This window comes from Rattus norvegicus, chromosome 13 (genome assembly GCF_021556685.1).
Source record: "Rattus norvegicus strain SHRSP/BbbUtx chromosome 13, alternate assembly SHRSP_T2T, whole genome shotgun sequence".
Classification (NCBI taxonomy): Eukaryota; Metazoa; Chordata; class Mammalia; order Rodentia; family Muridae; genus Rattus; species Rattus norvegicus.
Genome location: NC_141546.1, coordinates 104,480,578 through 104,500,000, shown reverse-complemented (window position 1 = coordinate 104,500,000; position 19,423 = coordinate 104,480,578). Strand labels below are relative to the sequence as shown.

Here is a 19,423-nt window from a genome sequence, read left to right as displayed (position 1 = left end):
AACTGCCGTTCAGTATTTTTTACAGTCTATGTACATTTTTACCATGGAAGTAAATTCTTCTTGTCGAGGAAGTCTACATCTACATTAATAAAAAGAAAAGCTTCCATCAAATGGCAAGAAAGCAGTTTCCTGTAAGCCTTGGAATTCTGAATGTTTATTTCTTATTTCCTTGAGGACAAGGAAGTAAATTTCATTGCAAGTGACGCTTAAGGGCTAGAATGTAATGGATAACATTTGCTTACCATGGCCAGGTCCACGACTTGATTATCATCATAACAAATACTGGTGAGAATGTAGGGAATGAGGAAGCCTGGTTCGCTGCTGATTGGAATATAAACTTCAGAACACTAAAGATGCGTCCCCAGTGCTCCTGGATAAGCGATCCAGAGAGCTAAGCTAGCACAACGCAGAGGTCCTGGATAAGGTTCGACACACATTACCCTGGATAGGAAAATCTGCCTAGGTGCCCATTTACAGAAGAATGGCCTAAGGAAATGTATTCTACCTACACGATAGAGCATTGTACCATAAGAATGAAATCCTGTTGTTCACAGGAAATGGGATAGGACAGGAGAGCCCATGTTAAAATAGGTCAGTCAGAGAGAAAAATGTCATGTGTCTTTTTCCATAAGTAGAACCTGGGTTTTAACCTAAGACCTAAGAGTGGAAAGGAGATTCTTTGGTGAGAATGTTCTATTTTATTTATTTATATACTTATTTATTTTGAAACAGGGTCTTACTAGGTAGCCCTGGCTGTCCTCAGACTCCCAAAGATCTGCCTGCCTCTGCCTCCAGAGGGCTGGGATCAAAGGTGTACTCCATCACCATGCCTGGCCCATAATGGGGACTATTTGGGAAGAGAAAGGAGACACGGTAACAGTAGGAGAACAAGAGAGTCATGGGGTGAACATGAATGAGGTATATAATATACATGTGTGAAGATAACATGACACATACTCTTTTATGTGTGTTTGTGTGTATGGGACAGCATGTGAGCACGTGTGGAGGTGTGCATGCCTGTGTTTACATGAGTAGAGGTGAGATGGACACTAAGCTCTTCCTCTGAATCTCCCTCCCCTCCCTAGTTTCTGAGCTAGTGTCCCACTAACCTTGGAACTTGCAGGTTTGGTTAGCTGGGATGCCCAGCAAGCCTGTGGACCTGCTGGTCTCTACCTCCCCAGAGTGGGATTTATCAGTGTGCACTGCCAGGCCTGGCTTTCTGGAGGGTACAGGACTCAAACTTGATCCCCATGTTTGCACAGCAGGAACTATAAGTCTGGTCCTCCGCCCCCAAACCAATTTTGCACAATGAGCATATTCTAATAAGGACTTTTATATTTTTTCTTTCCGTTGTTTCCATCTCCCTCTCTCGGCATCTTTATGGTATCTGTCAATTGTTTTCTGGTTAGACTAGACACTTAATAGTCACAATTGAATGACCTCAAATTAACAGCCATTACTTCCTCCCATTGCTTTCTGTTTGGACACAAGTGTATTGATCTGCTAAGATTTTTGTCCCTCAGCAACACAAATAGCATGCCATTTAATTTTGCATCTGTACTGTGTGAGCACCCCACTAGGGACTGTTAAAGATGCAGGCTATGGGAGGGGCGGAAGGCTATTACTGCTTTCGAAGATATAGGAGGAGGAACATGGCTCCTTTGATCGCTGTCACCTCACCTTTGGACTTTTATCACAGATGTTTGATGCTGCTGGTTGACAGATGGGAAAGGAAGATAAATGTGCCTGTGTGAATAGGTTTAATATCAAAAGTGGATATGAGGGGCACACATTAGTTCCTCCAGGAGACAGTCATGTCTGCAAGCTTTGGCAGGCACCATCAGGAGGACCCCTTTGGTCTCCTGGGGCCAAAAGGTGAACATGATTGGGGCGCCCTTGACTGTGAATCTTCCACAGCCCAGACATCCCCCTTTCACCCAGGCTGTGCGCTGATGGAGGCTTCTCCGGACTGAGTCCTCAGCTGACTGAGGAATACAAAACACCTCTCAGAACAAAAGGCATTCAAGATCCCCCGAAGACAAGACAACCTACTTTGGTTTCTGTGTCTGGTACCGGGGTATCAACGGAGATAAAACACTGAATGACAGGGAGGCGGGGTACAGAATGACACAACTCATTGTCCTGCCATTGACTGGAAGGATAATGGGGACTGAGGGAGTCACCATAGTGTCACAGACCACTGTGAACTTGGGAGAACTCAAGGATCAGAAAGTAACATGAAACAAGGAGAGAAACGCAGATAATATTGGGTTACCGAACATTCTCAAATTGTCCTGAAACGCATCCCATCCCTTTGGAGGGGGCATGTTTTTGACAAGGAGCACAATGGGAAGAAACTGGCGGCGGTAACAATATCAGCATTTTCTTTCACTACGGGCCGTAATGTGAACTTCTTAGAAGACACCTCCTTTCACCACGCCTTTGTTGTCCTGTCTATTGAGGAACCCAGAGACCAAAGTCGCTGCCTTGTTCCGGGGCTGTCTGAAAGCAAGGAGCTTGATTCTCCTGGCCAAGGACAGCTGCCCTGTTGTGAACGGCGTGGGTTTGCAGCCAAGGGCAGAGGAAGAGAACAGGGAGGGAACATGAGAGGGAACCGCAGGGGGAAGAATTTGGGGCACACAAGTGAAAGCGGAGGAAGTGAAGAGTACAGGTGTCTGTGGAGAAATGAAAAAGGGGGTTTGTGCTGAGGGACATGGAGTGGATCTAAATGCTCTGTCATCCCAGGGTCCAGATCCGTTTCTCCTCAAACGTCATTTCTATTTCAACAATGTGAGAACCGATTGATTCACTTTTGCAGTTATGCTGTCGGAACCAGAACTTTATTCTCAAATTACTTACTTTTTAAGAGGCCGTTTTAGTTATTAATTGGAAACTGTTTTGTTTTGTTTTTAAATCTGTGATACTCTTCACTGCAGCACCCTCTCACAAGTTCTCACCCTAGCGAAGGTGTCGATTGACTGAGGGCCCGGGGCTGCGACCACCTACCCTCAGAACATCAGCTGAATGGGATGAGTTCTCTCATAAAGCCAAGAAACATTATATCACACACACACACACACACACACACACACACACACACACACACACACACACACAGAGAGAGAGAGAGAGAGAGAGAGAGAGAGAGAGAGAGAGAGAGAGAGAATATTTCAACCTTGGGTGTAGAGGACTCAAAGCCACAAAGGCCATTTCTAGACCTATCTAAGACCACAGGCCCAGATGGAGAAGCATCTTTCCAGGGGCTGGGAAAAGGGATACATGATAAAACAGCATGCCACACAAGATAAGGACCAGGGTTCAGATCCTTAAGAACTACACAAAACTTCATTTGCATGTTATCTGCCTGTAAATCCAACATTGGGAAGATTGGAGATGGTGGATGGCTGAAGTGAGATGGCTATTTAGGCTAGCCAAACCATTGAGCCCCTGCCTCAGTAAACCAAAATGAAGGGCAATTGAGGAAAGCACCTGATATCAGCCTTTAGTCCTTACACACATAACCACACCCATGCACACTCACCCACACTCATGATTCCACACACATGCAAACACTAATATACACATGCACACACACACACACACACACACACACACACACAGATTACATGCATGTAAGCACACACATGTGCCAAAAGAAAATATAGCACTGGTACAGGAAGTCTAACATACAGCTAGCAAAGACCAGATGACCAGTAAACACTTACAGTGTTGAATTAAGTTTGTGTCCACATCATGAGTTGGATGCTCCAGACGGCCAAAATCTACCATGTGGTCTTCACTCCACCTTCACAACTCCCCTCACTTTTAAGAATCATGTGGAAGTGTGCTAATTTCCACACTGCTGGCACGCGTGTTGTGGTGGCACTTTGGGTGCTACTTGTTGATGCTTTAAATGACACCTGGAAGCTTCTCAACGCCAAAACGTTGATCAGATGTGATCATGAGGAGCGTCCACAAGACAAACAAGCTGACCCTGAGTCCCCAACATGGCTTCCAAGTGTACCTTTCCCTTAATAAAATCCAGGTGAAAGGTAGAAAGGCACTCCCTAAATCTACAACAAACAAGTCTGCTTCTACTTCTCACCTGACACCTGAGTCTGTGTTGTTGACTCCATGTCTTCCTACCCCTACCACCAAGGACCATTCCAGGGGTCTGAGGGCTGGGACACCAATATATCCTCACTATTTGATTTCTTATTGCTCTAAATGAGGACGGTTAGTGAACCTCACTCCTGTAGAGTGAACGTAACAGGGAGTCAGGCAAGTTGTTTCCTGGAGGAGTAATCTGCGACATAACCAAGAAGGAGGAGGGTTTGATCCAGTAAGGCCGAGAGAGTTGCCAACACTGACTCAGCAGAAAGGATGTCACTATCCAGGGACAAGAACTGGTCCCTGGGGACACTAACAGCAGGTGGGAGAACACTCATGTAGGATGAACAGGGAAATGTGAGCATAATTCATATTATAAGAATATGACTAAGCTGGGGAGGTGGCTCACTCCGTCAAATGTCTGTTGTATAAGCATGTGGCTGTGAGCTCCCTCCTCAGGACCCACACAAAAACCTGGACATGGTAGCACACAATATATATACATATACACATATACACACACATACACACACATATACACATACATACACATATACACACACATATATACATACACACATACATATATACATATACACACACACTACACACACACACACACACACACACACACACACACACACACACGAATTCCTGGGGTTACTGGCCAGCCTAGCCTACTTGGTGAGCCTGACATCCTCCAACACTTACACACATACTGATACACTGACACACTTACACATACACACACACTGACACACACACACTTACACTCTCACACACACTTACACAATACACACATTTTAAAAAAGACTTCTTAGAAGAAGACAAAAAGCTTGACAAGAGAAGATCCCAAAAATTATAAGGACTTAGTATTGCTTTGCATCTTTGATGCATCAAAGTGATCCAAGGGGTCACTGACAAATGCAGAAGTGAGAACCCAGGAGGCTAAGATTGAGAGCTTTTCTGCATCACTAGGGGATGGAGTTTATAGATGACTGCTTTGGGACACAGAGACCATTAGCAGTGTCCACTGCAACATGTGGGTATGTTTCAAGCGTTGTGTTTGTTCCAGAACCAGCTCTTCCCACCATGGGCAGCACGTCCAGCAGTTTCCATATTGTAGGATGATGTCATTATGCAGGTGAAGGCAGGTACAGGATAGAACGAGACCTGTCATTGGACGAGAAGGGAGGATGGGTGGGAGAAAAGTTTTAGAGAGGCAGAGGAGGCCGGAGCGAGGAGAAAGCAGCTGAGAGAACATGGCGGCAGATGTTAAGATTCTTCTCTGCTCATAGTTACAGGTTGTTATGACTATTCTTAAGGGATGGGTGTGTACAGGACTTTGTGTTGTCTAGATGGGCAAATTATATCTTATCAATTGGATCAGAGGTTATTGTGTGATGTGTTCTTTCATGTGGTGACTAAATTGAGTTCAAGAGAGCTTATGGTGGCAGGATGCACTGGGTTCCCACAGAATTGGGATGTGTATGCTTGGAGTGGTGGCAACCAGACAAGAGACCTGTGAGTGAGGGCAGGGTGGTCTGACAGGAATGGCTCTCGGACTGCCTGGGTCAGAAGTACTTGGGGGCAGCGTGGAGCTGCTGAAATAAATTAGCGCTAGTTCCAATGGCCTGCAGGAGCCGGAATCTGAGAGAGAGAGAGAGAGAGAGAGAGAGAGAGAGAGAGAGAGAGAGAGAGAGAGAGAGAATCACAAGGATACATGCAGGAACCGTTCCACCCTTTTTTATTTTTTACTGCAACACCATTTAGTAATTTAATTCATTATTAGTGTAATACCCATAAAAGTCCTATTCTGTGACTTTGACATCCCTGAATAATACCCAAGGAAAGTAAGCCTCACGGAGAGTAGTAAGTCTCTTATAGTGGGCATTTGCCTGGCCAGTGGCTGCATTAGAATCCAAACCCAGATTTCACAGAGGGATAAAGGATAGCACTCCTAAAAAATGGTGCTTACGTTCGGACTTAGAAATAGGTTTCCTGTCACCAAAGACATGCCTGGATCTTAACCTAAAAACACACAAACCAGGGCTGGAGAGAGGGCTCAGGGGTTAAACACACTGTGCTGGTTTGATTCCCAGAACCCACAGGCTTAGCTCACCACCCTTTGTACCTCCAGCTCCAGGGGATCTAGTGCCCCCCTTCCAGTCTCACTGGGCAGCAGGCATGCATGTGCTACATGAACATACAAGCAAGCACAGCACTGCGCACATAAAATAATGTTTAAAACAACAGCGAACACACAGTGGTGGTCACTGTTGCCACCACATCCAGGCCTGACCCTCCCCGCCCTGGTCGGTGTTATTCTTGCTCCTCCATAACTTAAGCGTCATTGATTATCTTGGAAGTGCTACTTAATCTGCCCAAGACTTATTCTCCAATTTTGCCTGTGTGTAGCACACTCCCATGCTTTTTCTTCTCCTTCCTCTCTCCCTTCTCCTCTCTCTCTCTCTCTCTCTCTCTCTCTCTCTCTCTCTCTCTCTCTCTCTCCCCCCCCCCTCTAGGTTCTCAGAAGTTTCCTCTACCACATGTTGCCACCCACCATGTTGTTTCACCACAACCCAAAGCAACTAGTCAACAGACTAATTCCTCTGAAACCATGAACCCAGACAACCTTTCCTCTTCTTAAGTTGCTAATCTTGGTTAGTCCATCATCTGGCCCACCATTGTAGGGATGCAACTCTTATACAAACACCACTGAGAAAGGGAAATTTATAACTAGGCGGTGAGAGCAGGAGAACGAATTCCAGGGTGAAATTGGCTTCTGACCCTGACAGACAGGAAAGGCATTTGGTGAACAGAAATAGAGCGGTGAGAGGAAGTGTGGAGCTAACAGCAGCCTCTGGCCCTCGCTCTCATCTGCCGGGTGGTTAGTGTATCACAGTCACCAGCAAGATACAGTTGTGGTGACTGAACTAGTGAGCCTTCACGCCTTGCACTTTGGTTTCTAGACCCTTCTATAGGGAATGGAAAACCGTCAAGGGTTTCCATAAACTCTGCAGCCTTAACGCTGCTTTCCTCCCTCTCAACATAGCGCTAGTTGAGGTGCTGCTGGACGTGGTGTTTCCTCTAATCCCATTTCATTCATGACTCCAAACGATTGATACTTTTGCTGTGTGTGGATCACTACTTCAGCACACATATCTAGCAAGGCCCTGCTGGGCTCTGTTAGATACGATGGCATGTGTTCCCTCTGAGAAGACAACCGCCACACAGAATCAAAGAAAACAAACAAAACCCAATCTTCAAGGCTCTATTTTAGCTTCTATGGGATCCCTTTCCTTTACCCTAGAGATGTTTGCCTAGGATGTTTTTGAAAGGAAGGGGGGAGGTATAGTAAGAAAGGGAGGAGAAGGGGACCTCTCACGGTGAAGAGTCCATATCTACCTCTTTTCTGAGTGCATGGGGAGAGACTGAGACAGGCAGAAAGCCAAGAGCCACCTGAGTTCACTGCGGACACGGACGCTCTGAGGCTCACAGTCTGCTCCTCACCAGAGCCGACTCCCTAACTGAAGCCCAAAGCACTCTTTTTCAAGGGTCTGAAGTTTTCAGTTTACTTAAGCCCATGATTTCTGTTGCCAAAAGGACTGAAGGGCACCATGATTTTTGGAGATAGGGATGCTAGGAATCATGAGTCCCTTTCTGTGACAGTTTGTTCAGTAGACAGGGTCTCATGGGGTGCCTCCTGCAGAAGTTAGCTGGATGTGTTTAAGAGACTTATGCCCAGATAAATTGCTTATAAATATGAGCTGTTCATGAAGGCAAGGCGGAGGGCAGTCTTGGGGGAACTGCTCTGTCTACGTCAGCGGCTGCTTCCGTGATGGTTCTAATAGGTGCACCTCTCCTCCGACTAGCATCGAATGTGTCTGCTCCCACAGCATGTGGTCATCCATTGCTCTTCCTTTAGTTAATGCCACAGTCCCCAAGGGCCTGTAAACTGTAATTTGACAGTTGGGAGGAGGAGGAGGTTAAGAAAACTGCCACACAGCCAGGCCTCATAACTCCACAGGCAACTTTTTACTGGCTGCTTCTTTCTTAAAGCTCTCTTTTAAGAGTCTCTGGAGAGCCCTAGTCCTGCCTCACACTCTATCAAGAGAGAAGCCCTGAGATGAAGCTACCCCAGCCTGTGCCAGCCTCAGCAAACATAGGCACGGCCCTTCAGTTTTGATTAAAGAAGGACTTCTAGGAAATGAATGGAGAAGGGAACGTTGTAGTCAGGTTACTGCGAAATAAAGAGCCACTCACGGACTTTAATTTCAATCCTAATGTGTCTTAAGTGCGACGTTTAAAGCGCGAGGAACTTCTGCAAGTTTGCCTTTTTTTTTTCTTTTTTCCTGGAAATTCTACTTTTACTTACTGTTTGTTTCTGATCACTTCGCACACTAAAAACTTCAGGGAGCTCTCAGTGGCACTGTTATCCTGAAGAAGTGGCGTAGAAAGCTGGTGAGGCGTCCAGAGGAGGCTGAACAACAGGTGGAGTTGGGCAGAGAGGCGGGAGTGCCAATCCCAGGAGCCTTGCAGAGCTGGCTTCTTCCTCTGAGTGTCGAGATGCCTCAGGTCTGGTGGCTTCCTCTTTAGGTGATGACCAGCACCTGATCTACATGAACCCAAACCCCGTAGACTGAGGGTGACACAGCCAGCAGCTGTTGTCAGGGTGGGAGGAGGGCGTAGAACCATATGAAATAGCACAGAATCACTAGATCCTAACAAGAGGGCTCAAGGTCTCTGTAACAAAGACATGACACCTATAAGAAGTATTTGGGCATGGCATCCATGGACTTTCAAGGAAAACCAGCAGCCAACAGGAGGAAATATGGCGGCGTAAGCTCTAACCCAGTCTCATCTGGCCAGACCAACTGCACTCAGTGGAAGCTTCCTGTGTCCCCAGGGGCACCTCCTCCCCTGAAGCTCTCCTGATGGTCCTGTCTGCAGCTCCAGGAGGCTCTGGAATCTATCCTTAGAACAAGGATATCCCAAGGAATCCGGGGAGTCCTGCCAAACCATGGAGTATGGCATGGGGAAGCCTGCTGGGCATCTTTCTGATGAAAGGAAGGTACCATGCTCTCTTTCTGGTTTGGGGAGACAGGTGCAGAGGATGGAGCAGGCAGAAGGGGAGAATGAGAGATTCTTAGAAAAAGAAATAGAATGCCTCACTCCCATTGGTGGCAGTACAAACTCCTACCCTTGATTCCGTGAGGCTCCACTCCATGACCAGTAAAATCTTGCCTCACTAGCATTTGTGACTGAGGGACCCATGGCCGAGCACTCACTGTCACTTCTGTGTCACTCTCACGGCAGGCTGGAGTCTATAGAAAGTGTGTTCTGGGGACTGCAGAGATGGCTCAGTGGTTAAGAGAATTCGTTGCTCTTGCCGAGGGCCTGGATTTCATTCCCAGCATCTGTATGGAGGCTTACAAATGGCCTATAACTGTAGTTTCAGAGGGTCAGACTCCCTCTACACTCACGGGCACCGGCACACCCACACGGTGCACATAAACTCATGCAGGTGCACACACATACAAGAACAAGTTAAGAAAACAGGACTAGGGGCTGGGGATTTAGCTCAGTGGTAGAGCGCTTACCTAGGAAGCGCAAGGCCCTGGGTTCAGTCCCCAGCTCCGAGAAAAAAAAAAAAAAAAAGAGAACCACAAAAAAAAAAAAAAAGAAAAAAGAAAACAGGACTAAGTTCTAGTCTACCACGATCCCGAGAATCAGAATATGAACATCTAACCCAGGCCCTCAGCAGGGAGCAGGGACTCGGAGCCAGGCTGTCTGCTCATCCAGGCGACATTCCATGTTACCTGTCCTCTGTAAAGCTAAACGAGAGACACTCAGGAATACCTACGAGGAATGGTAGCTCTCATGCCAAGCCATCAGAACAGGTCACTGTCCTCAAGCATGGCTTCTGAAACCAGAATATGCAATACATCACTGTGTGACACAGAGGGCTCCAAAACTCTGACCTCACATCCGAAGTCCTAAAACATTCTTTAGTATGTAACTATACACCTTACATTAGCTAGACTCACAGAGACTCGTGTATGGATGAGATATCTGTCTTCTTGTATTCACACACATAGTATTATACTGGTGTAAGACTTGTAAAGGGAAAAAAACAAAACGAAACAAAAAGAGCTTCTGATCATTATGCCTGCCCTTTGGGGACCGTCCTGGTCATTCAGTATTGAGGGCCACCAAGATACCACCTAGCTCATGACTATTGAAAAGACATTTCTGGCCACCAGATGACCGCTGTCTTACTTTATCTCAAAAGACTTGTGATTCCTTCTGATCAGTCTGTAAATGAAGTCATCAGATGGCACAGAACTGACCTGTGGGATAGAGGTTCAGGAATAGGCTGGCCTGTGAGAGCAGCCACCAGCATCAGTGTCCTTTCTGCTTCAGCCCCTGCTTCCTCATTGGCACCCTGTCCTGGACCCTCTCCATTCCCCACGCTCTGAACTAAACTACCTGAGCCATGTCTGTTCTGGGAGTGGAATAGGGTTCTATCCAAGCAGGGCGTTGGACTCCAGAAGGGAAGACCCAGTTCCCGTCACAGGGGAAAGTGAGGCAGGCTCTCCTGTAACATTCTTGCATCCTTCCACACAGCCAGGAGGGCGGAGACCAGCTTGGAGCCAGGTGGAGGCTAGCTCTTGAACCCTCCCTCGGGCCTTGCTGCTGAAATGGGGAAGTTGCTTCCTTATGAGAAGGTGGGCCCTGGACAGTGGCTTCCTCTGACTCAGTCACTCAAGCCCACCGCACACACAGGAGCAGCCCCACCTCCCACATCTCCCCCTCTGCACTCCTGGACCTCTCTGACCACTTGTGAGGGAGTGCCATTCCCAGTCCAGAGAAGGCAGGCGGGGGAAGGCTGCCCCTGCGGGGCTGAAGGGCAGCTGTTTATATTATAATTAAGGTTTTACAGCATAAACTGAAATGTAGCTTGGCTATTTCAACAAGGCACTGGAGGTAATTACCACTGCTAGAGGCGTTCTCCACCACCAATTACTTCTCTCTAATTGAATGACTCAGGCCACCGTGTCTGAGACCAGCGAGAAGAGTTTGCTTTCAAATATGGACACTCCTGCAGAATCTCAGCCTAGCAAGAAGTTTAACACACTCTCATCCAGCCCTTCTCCCAATCCTTGGGTGTTGGGTGGGTGAGACAGAGAGAAAGAATGCTGGATCTAGAGTTCCACCACTTACTGGCTCAGGTGGAGGGAGCTCCCTGCATCCATTCCCTTGTCTATAAGGGGTGAGGAGTAGTTGAAATGCTGTCCGCATTACCCAGCTCTCCATAGCTCTAAAACGTTACCCGAGACAATCAACTTACAGAGCTGAAAGGTTCGTGCTGGCTTCCTGCTTCATCAATTTCCAGTGTACGACAGGGCCTGTGAGGCGTATCTCCGTGGAAGCCCATGGAAAAGGGTGTCTGTTCATTCAGGGAGGCTAAGAACACTAGGAGACCAACAGGAAGGAGTCAGGGCCCCAATATCCCTCTGAAGACATGCCTCCAATGACTTAACTTCCTCCCGACAGGCCTAACCTAATTTCTATCAGTGGCCCTGCAGGTTAAGAACCAGCCTTTAATGTAGCACCTTTAATAGACACCTATCCAAACCATGGTAATTCTAACCCCAGCACATGGAAAGCATTTAATAATGTCTCACCAGAGCAAATGATTCTGGCAGACATAGCCAAGAAGGATCCCGGGCTTATCTTTTGCCTATTCATAGGGGAGAAACTGAGGCAGAAAATATATCCAAACTCCACAGAAAGGACTTGGAAAAATGAGAGACACAGCAGAGGAAGCACGTGGCTACTTGGCCTGGTAGAAATGAATTCCTTTGGGTTGTAGTAGGAAAGGGCCCTCCTTAGAGGTTGACACATCTTCAAGGTGCCCAGCCCTGAGCATTTGTGTTTCCTTCTCATCGCTGTATCTTTTTAAAGATACCACCGTTATACTACCATTCTTCATAGTGCTACAACTGCCTCCGTGTCCCAGGCAACCCCATTAGTATTACATTCACACTCACAGCACTTTGAATTTCCTAAGTCTTATTCTAACGCCATATTCACTGCTCCTCAGAGCCTCCTGAAAAGGAAGAGTAATCCTCCTGGTGTACAGACCACAGAACGGAGGCCAAGCAAGCTTGAGTAAACCACATAAACCCAATCTAGACAAAAACACAAGTCTCTGCTTCCAGTTTTCCCCACTGCTCCTCTGGAGGGAAGCCATCTCAGCTCCCAGAGTAACCACACAAGCCCAGCCCATAGCTGACACCTTTGCTTTCGAAATTATACCATGTGGTTATAGTATCTAGGAAGTCAGGGACAGTGGTTCTCTGGCTTTGGCGTGTGTATATGTGGTAGTTACGGCTGTGATACAACATCGAAAATGACTTACGGAAAAGGATTGTTTGGGTGTATGGTTCCAGAGCGAGTCCGTAATGGCAGAGAGGCACCCGGTGTTCGGGACAGGAAGCAGAGAGATCACATCTCCAACCACAAGCAGGAAGCAGAGAGAGAGAGAGAGAGAGAGAGAGAGAGAGAGAGAGAGAGAGAGAGAGAGAGAGAGAACTGGAAGTGGTTCTCTCTATAGACCTGCACAGCCTGTCTCCAGTGTCACACTTCCTCCACAAGGCTCACCTCCTGAAGGTTCCATGAGCTCCCCAGACAGCACCATCAACCAGGCACCAAGTGTTCAAGTATCTGAGACTGTGGGGGGAACATTTCTCATCCAAACTACCACATTACAAGAGTCGTGTCTCCAGGGGTTTCTGATTGCCTAGCTCTAAGAGGAATCCAGGAACAGGAAGCTTCATAAGGCCCCCAGATTTTTATTTCAGTGGTTCAAGGACAGGCCTTTGAAAAGCACTGGACTTGGGGAGCCAGGATAGAAAGTAGCTGTGACCTGGGTTGGGCTAAACCCAACCACTGCTGAACACTGGGACAGCCTGTTGAACATGGGTTTCCTCATATGCAAGTTAAGATGAGGATATACTGTATCATTTCTGAGAATTAAGTGAGATGATATCTGTGAAGCAGCAAACACAGTGCCCAGGAAATGCTAAGTGCTCCAAGATATTTGTAGCCGTGAAGCACGGCTACCGCTATAGTCACCAGCACTATTGAAATGCGGACCAGCCTCTGACGGTAGCTTGGAGTCTTCTCATGCAGTCAGTACATCTATAGAAAACTGAGACATGGAGCCATAAATAGGATCTGATAAATTGAAATCCCCCTTTATTGAAGCTGGTTCATTTATCCTGATTTAGCTGCCTTGGGTGAGGGTATTGGCAACCTTCTCCTCATCAGCAGACACTGATGAATGGCAGGGAAAGGGGAGCTGGTGGGAATGCCAGGAGGGGCTTCTTGGGAATTGGCTCTGAGTTGGTGTGATCCGCCCAGAACCTCACGGCAGACAGCTCTGACAGGTCACGGCCGTGCACAGCCCATCCCATTACGACCAGCTGCTTCCTAATCTCCCTCTACCCTGCTGGAACTTCCAGTTCAAGTGCATCCTGGGATACCAGTCTCCCGCCAACTGATCTTAGGTCTGTGTGGAGTGAATGGTCCACTCTGTTAGGGAATGGTCTGGCTAGAGCAAGCTCAGCACAAAGCTGTCCCAGAGCCTGGAAGGAGGAACATAAACAAATCCTACCGTCTACTCCATGACCCACATGCAGGGGCAGTGGCAGCAGCTGCTGATACCTCATGTCCCACACCCTGACCCTACCTGACTCTTCTCTTCTTTCAGAAAAGCTGGTGCTTACTAATTGTGCAAGAATTAAGGGTTTCATGTGACACTTTCATGGGTGCCACGCACTTTGACCATGGTCACCTCTTTGGTCACCTCTTGTCAGGGTTTCTATTCTTGCACAAACACCATGACCAACAAGCCAGTTGGGGAGGAAAGGGTTTATTCAGCTTACACTTCCACACTGCTGTTCATCACCAAAGGAAGTCAGGACTGGAACTCAAGCAGGTCAGGGAGCAGGAGCTGATGCAGAGGCCATGGAGGGATGTTACTCACTGGCCTGCTTCCCCTGGCTTGCTCAGCTTGCTTTCTTATAGAACCCAAGACCACCAGCCCAGGGATGGCACCACCCACAATGGGCTGGGTAATCCCCCCCCCCCCCCGCTTTACTCACTAGTTAAGAAAATGCCTTACAGCTAGGTCTCATGGAGGCATTTCCTCAAGGGAGGCTCCTTTCTCTGTGATAACTCCAGCTTGTGTCAGGTTGACACACAAAACCAGCCAGCACACCTCTTGTACATGGACCTCATGCACTTTGACTATGCGCACCTCCTACACCCTCTTGTCTCCCCTCCCCTTCCCATATTTCCCCTACCATTTCCCAAATGGTGTACCCTACATCTTTTTATTTTAGAACCTGCACAAGAGAGAAAATGTGTTATTTCTCTTTCTGTCTCTGGCTTTTTCCACTTCACATGGCACTCTCTGGTTCCACCCATCTTTTCTTGATCTGCCTTTGGAACTTGACAGAAATATCTAGTGAGGTATGAGGGGCTGTTAGCCACAACAGTAGTCTGTCTGGGATGGGTAAACTGAACTTTGTCAGAGAGAATTTTAGAAAAACTGTCATTTACTAGGCTGCCTTTCTTCTGTGATACAATCTAGACCCCCTAAACCCAAGTTATGGGTTAGAATCTCCTTTGGCTGCATTTTGATTGCTTGACAGTTAAGTCCTCGGTTATCTAATAGACCAACACTTCCAGAATCCAATAGCAAGGGGGAACATGTGTCTCGCTCAGGGCTTGAGATGAAGAGAGCCGTGCCTTCTGCCTTCCTCATCTGGGTAACAGTTCTACTCTAGGGACCTAGTCAGCCACCTCCACAGCATGCAGAGACACCCCGAAAACCCCATCTAACTAACACCCTTTCCTTGACCATTTCTATCCCCACACAGTCCTCTTTGAGAACAATATTTCAGAAAACTTCCTCTGGACTCCAAGCCCCTGGTGTGAGAACCTGAACCCCTGGTGTGAGAGCCAGAGTCCTTGGTGTGAGAACCCCAGCTCCTAGTATGAGAACCCCCGTCCCTGGGATAAAACTCCAGCTCCTAGTTTGAGAACCAGAGTCCCTGGTGTGAGTACCTCAGCCCCTGGTGTGAATACCCCAGCCCCTGGTGTGAGAACACCAGCCCCTCATGTGAGAACCCTAGCTCTTGGTGTGAGAACCCCAGTCCCAGGTGTGAGAACCCCAGCCCCTGGTGTGAGAATCAGAGTCCCTGGTGTGAGTATCCCAGCCCCTGGCAAGAGTCAAGGTCATCGATTTCCTGCAGTGGGAAAATGTTTCAGAATGGGAGGGGAAGACATAGGCCAGCCCAACACCCTCCTCCCTATCGTTGTCTTTCCTTTGAACTCTGATCTCCTCATGACCTCTATCTGCCTCTGTCCCCACCTTATGCATCTCCTTTCTTGTCTGTGAACCCCACACAATGTCAAGCTGGGGCTGGGCCTGCACAGCTACCTTTGTGCTCCTGTGGAAATGGCGAGTCACTCAGGGTAGCTGTAACTTCCCAGTCATCTTTCTCCCCTTGAGAACTCTAGGCAAGAAGGACACAAGAGCACGAAGACTGGCCATTAATGTTTTACCCAAAGCCCAGCTCCACAGTCACCCTCTTGGAACCCCAGTGCTGCCTCACAGCAGTAAGTTTAAAACCCACTGCCTTTCCCAGAGAAATACCTGGGGTTGCCCCGTAGTTTAGTCTTCTCTCCTGTTCTGGATCCTGTATGTGTCACATGGACAGAAAAATGTAACCTACATTCTAACTTTCTGTTAAGTCAATGCCCTACATCCTACCCCCTCTTCCTCAGCTGCTCTTTTCCCAGCTGCCCCTTGGGTGTCAGACTCCTGCTTCCATGTCACTGGCCACACACCTTATTTGCTTTAAAATTCACAAACTATGGGGAAAGTGCCAAGAAGAGGAGCCATCTGCAAGATACTTTTGTATGGGGAGGTGATGACCCGGAGGTGGGAGAATGGAGGACCCACACTTCAGTCAAATTGAGGCACTGGGAAAGGCTGCCTCTGTAGTGGTTTTAATATATGATTTGTGAATGTGAACACTTCCCTCTCCTAATTTCACTGGAGGAGGAGCCTCCCTGTGGTACGGTGCTGGCCATCTGCTTTCTCCTTGAATTTGTCCCTGGGACCTGACTTGACACCCTAACACCGTCACTGTCCATTCTGTGTCCTTCCCTGACTGCACTCACTGTAAACGTCCTCTGTCCTCCAAGGAGTTGATCTGTAGAAGTCACTGCACTCCTGGGTGCCCCCGTACCCCAGGATCCTCTTCTGCTGTGCTTTCTTCTTCTTCCCAGCTCCTAATTGTTTGAACAAGTCAGGGCTCATCCCTTGGGCCCCTTCTTCTCGTACCTACCCACCTCGATCATAGATTTCGATGTTGGATTGAATGTAAGAAGTGTCTCGTGATTGTTCTTTCTTGCCTAGAAAAAATGGCCATTCCATGGGTCACCCTCACTGCTGTGACTATGCCAACTCCTAATGATCTGTTTCCAATTCACTGGTCTTGGCTTGAACATCAAACTCCCAAATCAGGGTCTGCTAACCATCTTCTAATTGACAGGACCTGTCCAGAGAAGGACCCTAGATGTCAGCGTCCCTGCTAGCTGTGCTCCCCTCTGTGAAGTCCCCATCTTTGTTAAGGACAGCTTCATGCTTCTATTTGCTTATTCCCCAACACCAGGACCCCCAACACCCCATCTCTCATTGCATAAGTCTTGTAACTCTAGCTTCACTTCTCACGGTTAGACTCCCATCATTCTAGACCAAAGTTCCTAGTGTTGCCCGGACTAGCACAACATCCCCAAACTGGTTCCTGTGACTACTTTTGAACCCTTACAGTCTTGTCTCTGCACAACAATCTTAGAATAAATCCCACCATGATATCTCCTCATCCTTAACTCTACCTCACACCACACCACCTTTCCACTTCCCTCGCACAATACTCAGAGTGAAATAAAAGTTCCCTCCTGTGTCTTGTCCATCTTGTGAATCCCCAGGATCCCCAATTCCTGTTTCCCTACCTCTAATGCTCTCTCTCCTCTCACCCAAGACTTTTCATGGAGCACCTGTATGGGCTTCATCAGACTATCCTGGTCTCAGTAACTCTACCCTGACTTACTTCACAGAATTGAGACATAATAGTATTATCTAAGTGTCTGTTTTGTGTGTTTTCCAGTCCTACTAGGTTTTAAGTTTTCTGAGAGCAAAGATAATTTTTGGTTCAGGCATGGTCCTTTCTAGCATCTGACACATAACAAATGCCCAATATTTATTTGTTAAGCAAATGAATGAACTGGTGGGCGTGTGAGCCAGGCTCTCTTTGCTGCATCTTTTGAGAGTTTGATGAACAGTCCAAGGGGACCAATGGTTCAATGACAGTGTGTGAGGGGACTGGGATTATACTAAGAAATGAATTTGTACTATTTAGAACACTTTCCTTAAATGTGATTGTTTCTGTTTCCTTCTCCTTCCAGGGTAGAGTATGAAGCCCAAAAAATTACAATTTTACCCTTAATGTAGTGGCCATGACACTCCAGGGTAGAATATCATTAACACACACACACACACACACACACACACACACACACACACACACACATACAAACACACAAACATACAAACGCACACACATACACACACAATACAAACACACACATATACAAACACACACATAAACACACACATATACATACACACAAACACACATATAAAAATACACACATACACACATGCAAACACACACACATATACAAATACACACATACACACACATGCAAACACACAAACACAATCTAATAAGACAATCTAATAAGAGAACTTCATTAAGATCTTACAGAGAACCAAGGACTATTTTGAACCTTTAGGTGTTTTCTCCTTTGTACATGAATTTGCAGGTCTAGACTTCACAAATAGGAAAATGGAACTCAAATGAGACTAGGTGACTTTTCCCAGTTCATATAGACAGCCAGAGTGGAGATTCAATGTCTATGAGGTTTGTGATTTGGAACAGGGCCTCTAAGGAGACAAACGTGTTAAGTCTCACTTTCCTTCTCTCTTCTCTGGCAGATCCAACTCTGATGAATTCAGGTCATGGACATGGAGCATTAAGATGACCCCCTATTGCAGTGAGAAAGATTCTAGACCCTGGATCCCCTCAGGCAACGTGACCCTACTGAAAATATGATGATGTCACTGACAATGGAATTATATTCCTTTACTGATATGTAACGACTCTTTCCATCCATGTAGGCCCTGTTCCCCAGCCAGGGGACAAACACAGGTCTGTCACATTTCCAGGCGAACAACTTGGATCTGTGTTGCAATTCATTTATTTTCAGCCTCTCTTGTTAACTCACCTCCACCTGGCAAACCAGAGTTCGAATATCCTGGACTCACTGCCCCTCCCCGCCCCCCCTGGCCAACTGACAGTCAAACTTAAGAACATCCCTCCTGAAAAGTGTGCCATGGTTTGCACTGGTGAGAAACAAGAAGGTGGGATCCCGTGTGGTTGTCCACCTCCCTCACCCTGACTGTGGCAAGCATGAGCAGCTGCTTGCATAGTGACAGCATTCTCCAATGGTGTTGGCCAGAGGCAGAGGAGCAGGGAGACTGGCTTCCCAAGTAAGAGAGCCATTGCAAGACTCCATGGGAGAAATTCCAAGCCAGGTCTTACGGACCATACAGGAAGCAGGACTTGTAAGCTACAGTTGAGGCTCTGAAGCATCAAAGACTACGCTTCCCACTCACCCACCCTTCCCTTCCAGTCCTTAGATGCTTTTAGCAGACCCAAAGTCCCCTCCCACAGCTAGACGACCCTCTGCACGACCGGAAGCAGAGACGACCAACCCTCGGCTACTCATCATAAAAGCTGGTGTAGAATCAATGTGGATGCAGAAAACCTGAAATCATACTTGCCTTGCTTTTCCACAAAAGTAGATTAAAAACAAGAGATGTCAACAAGCAGGAACAGAAAACCACTTGACTGCTGAACTATCCAATCTGTCCCAGAGAGAGCCTGTGGAGAGGAGCAAGTTGAGAGTAAGATGTCCTTGATACTGTTCTGGGAGGTCGTCAGTGCTAGCCAGTGACACCCAGTCCATTGTCAACCTGTTGCCAAGGTTGAACTCTTCTGTACCACAGTCTGGTCCCCACCGCATAGGTCATCTGCCAGTGACCTGGGACATTGGTGAAGCCCTTCTCAAGGACTGATAAGCTGTCTGTTCTTTGGAAATCCCA

The 19,423-nt window shown here is 47.3% G+C and overlaps 1 long non-coding RNA gene across 1 annotated transcript in view; it reads right to left on the bottom strand.

The window, feature by feature from the left end:
• The window catches only part of LOC102555128 (uncharacterized), a 55,039-nt gene that overhangs the window by 19,169 nt on the left and 16,447 nt on the right, over positions 1-19,423 (bottom strand). Inside the window, exons 3-4 of the long non-coding RNA XR_015636383.1 lie at positions 19,103-19,202; positions 11,465-11,589 (exon numbers count right to left, since the gene is read on the bottom strand). This is a non-coding gene — a long non-coding RNA (uncharacterized LOC102555128). The remainder of the gene's footprint in view (positions 1-11,464; positions 11,590-19,102; positions 19,203-19,423) is intronic.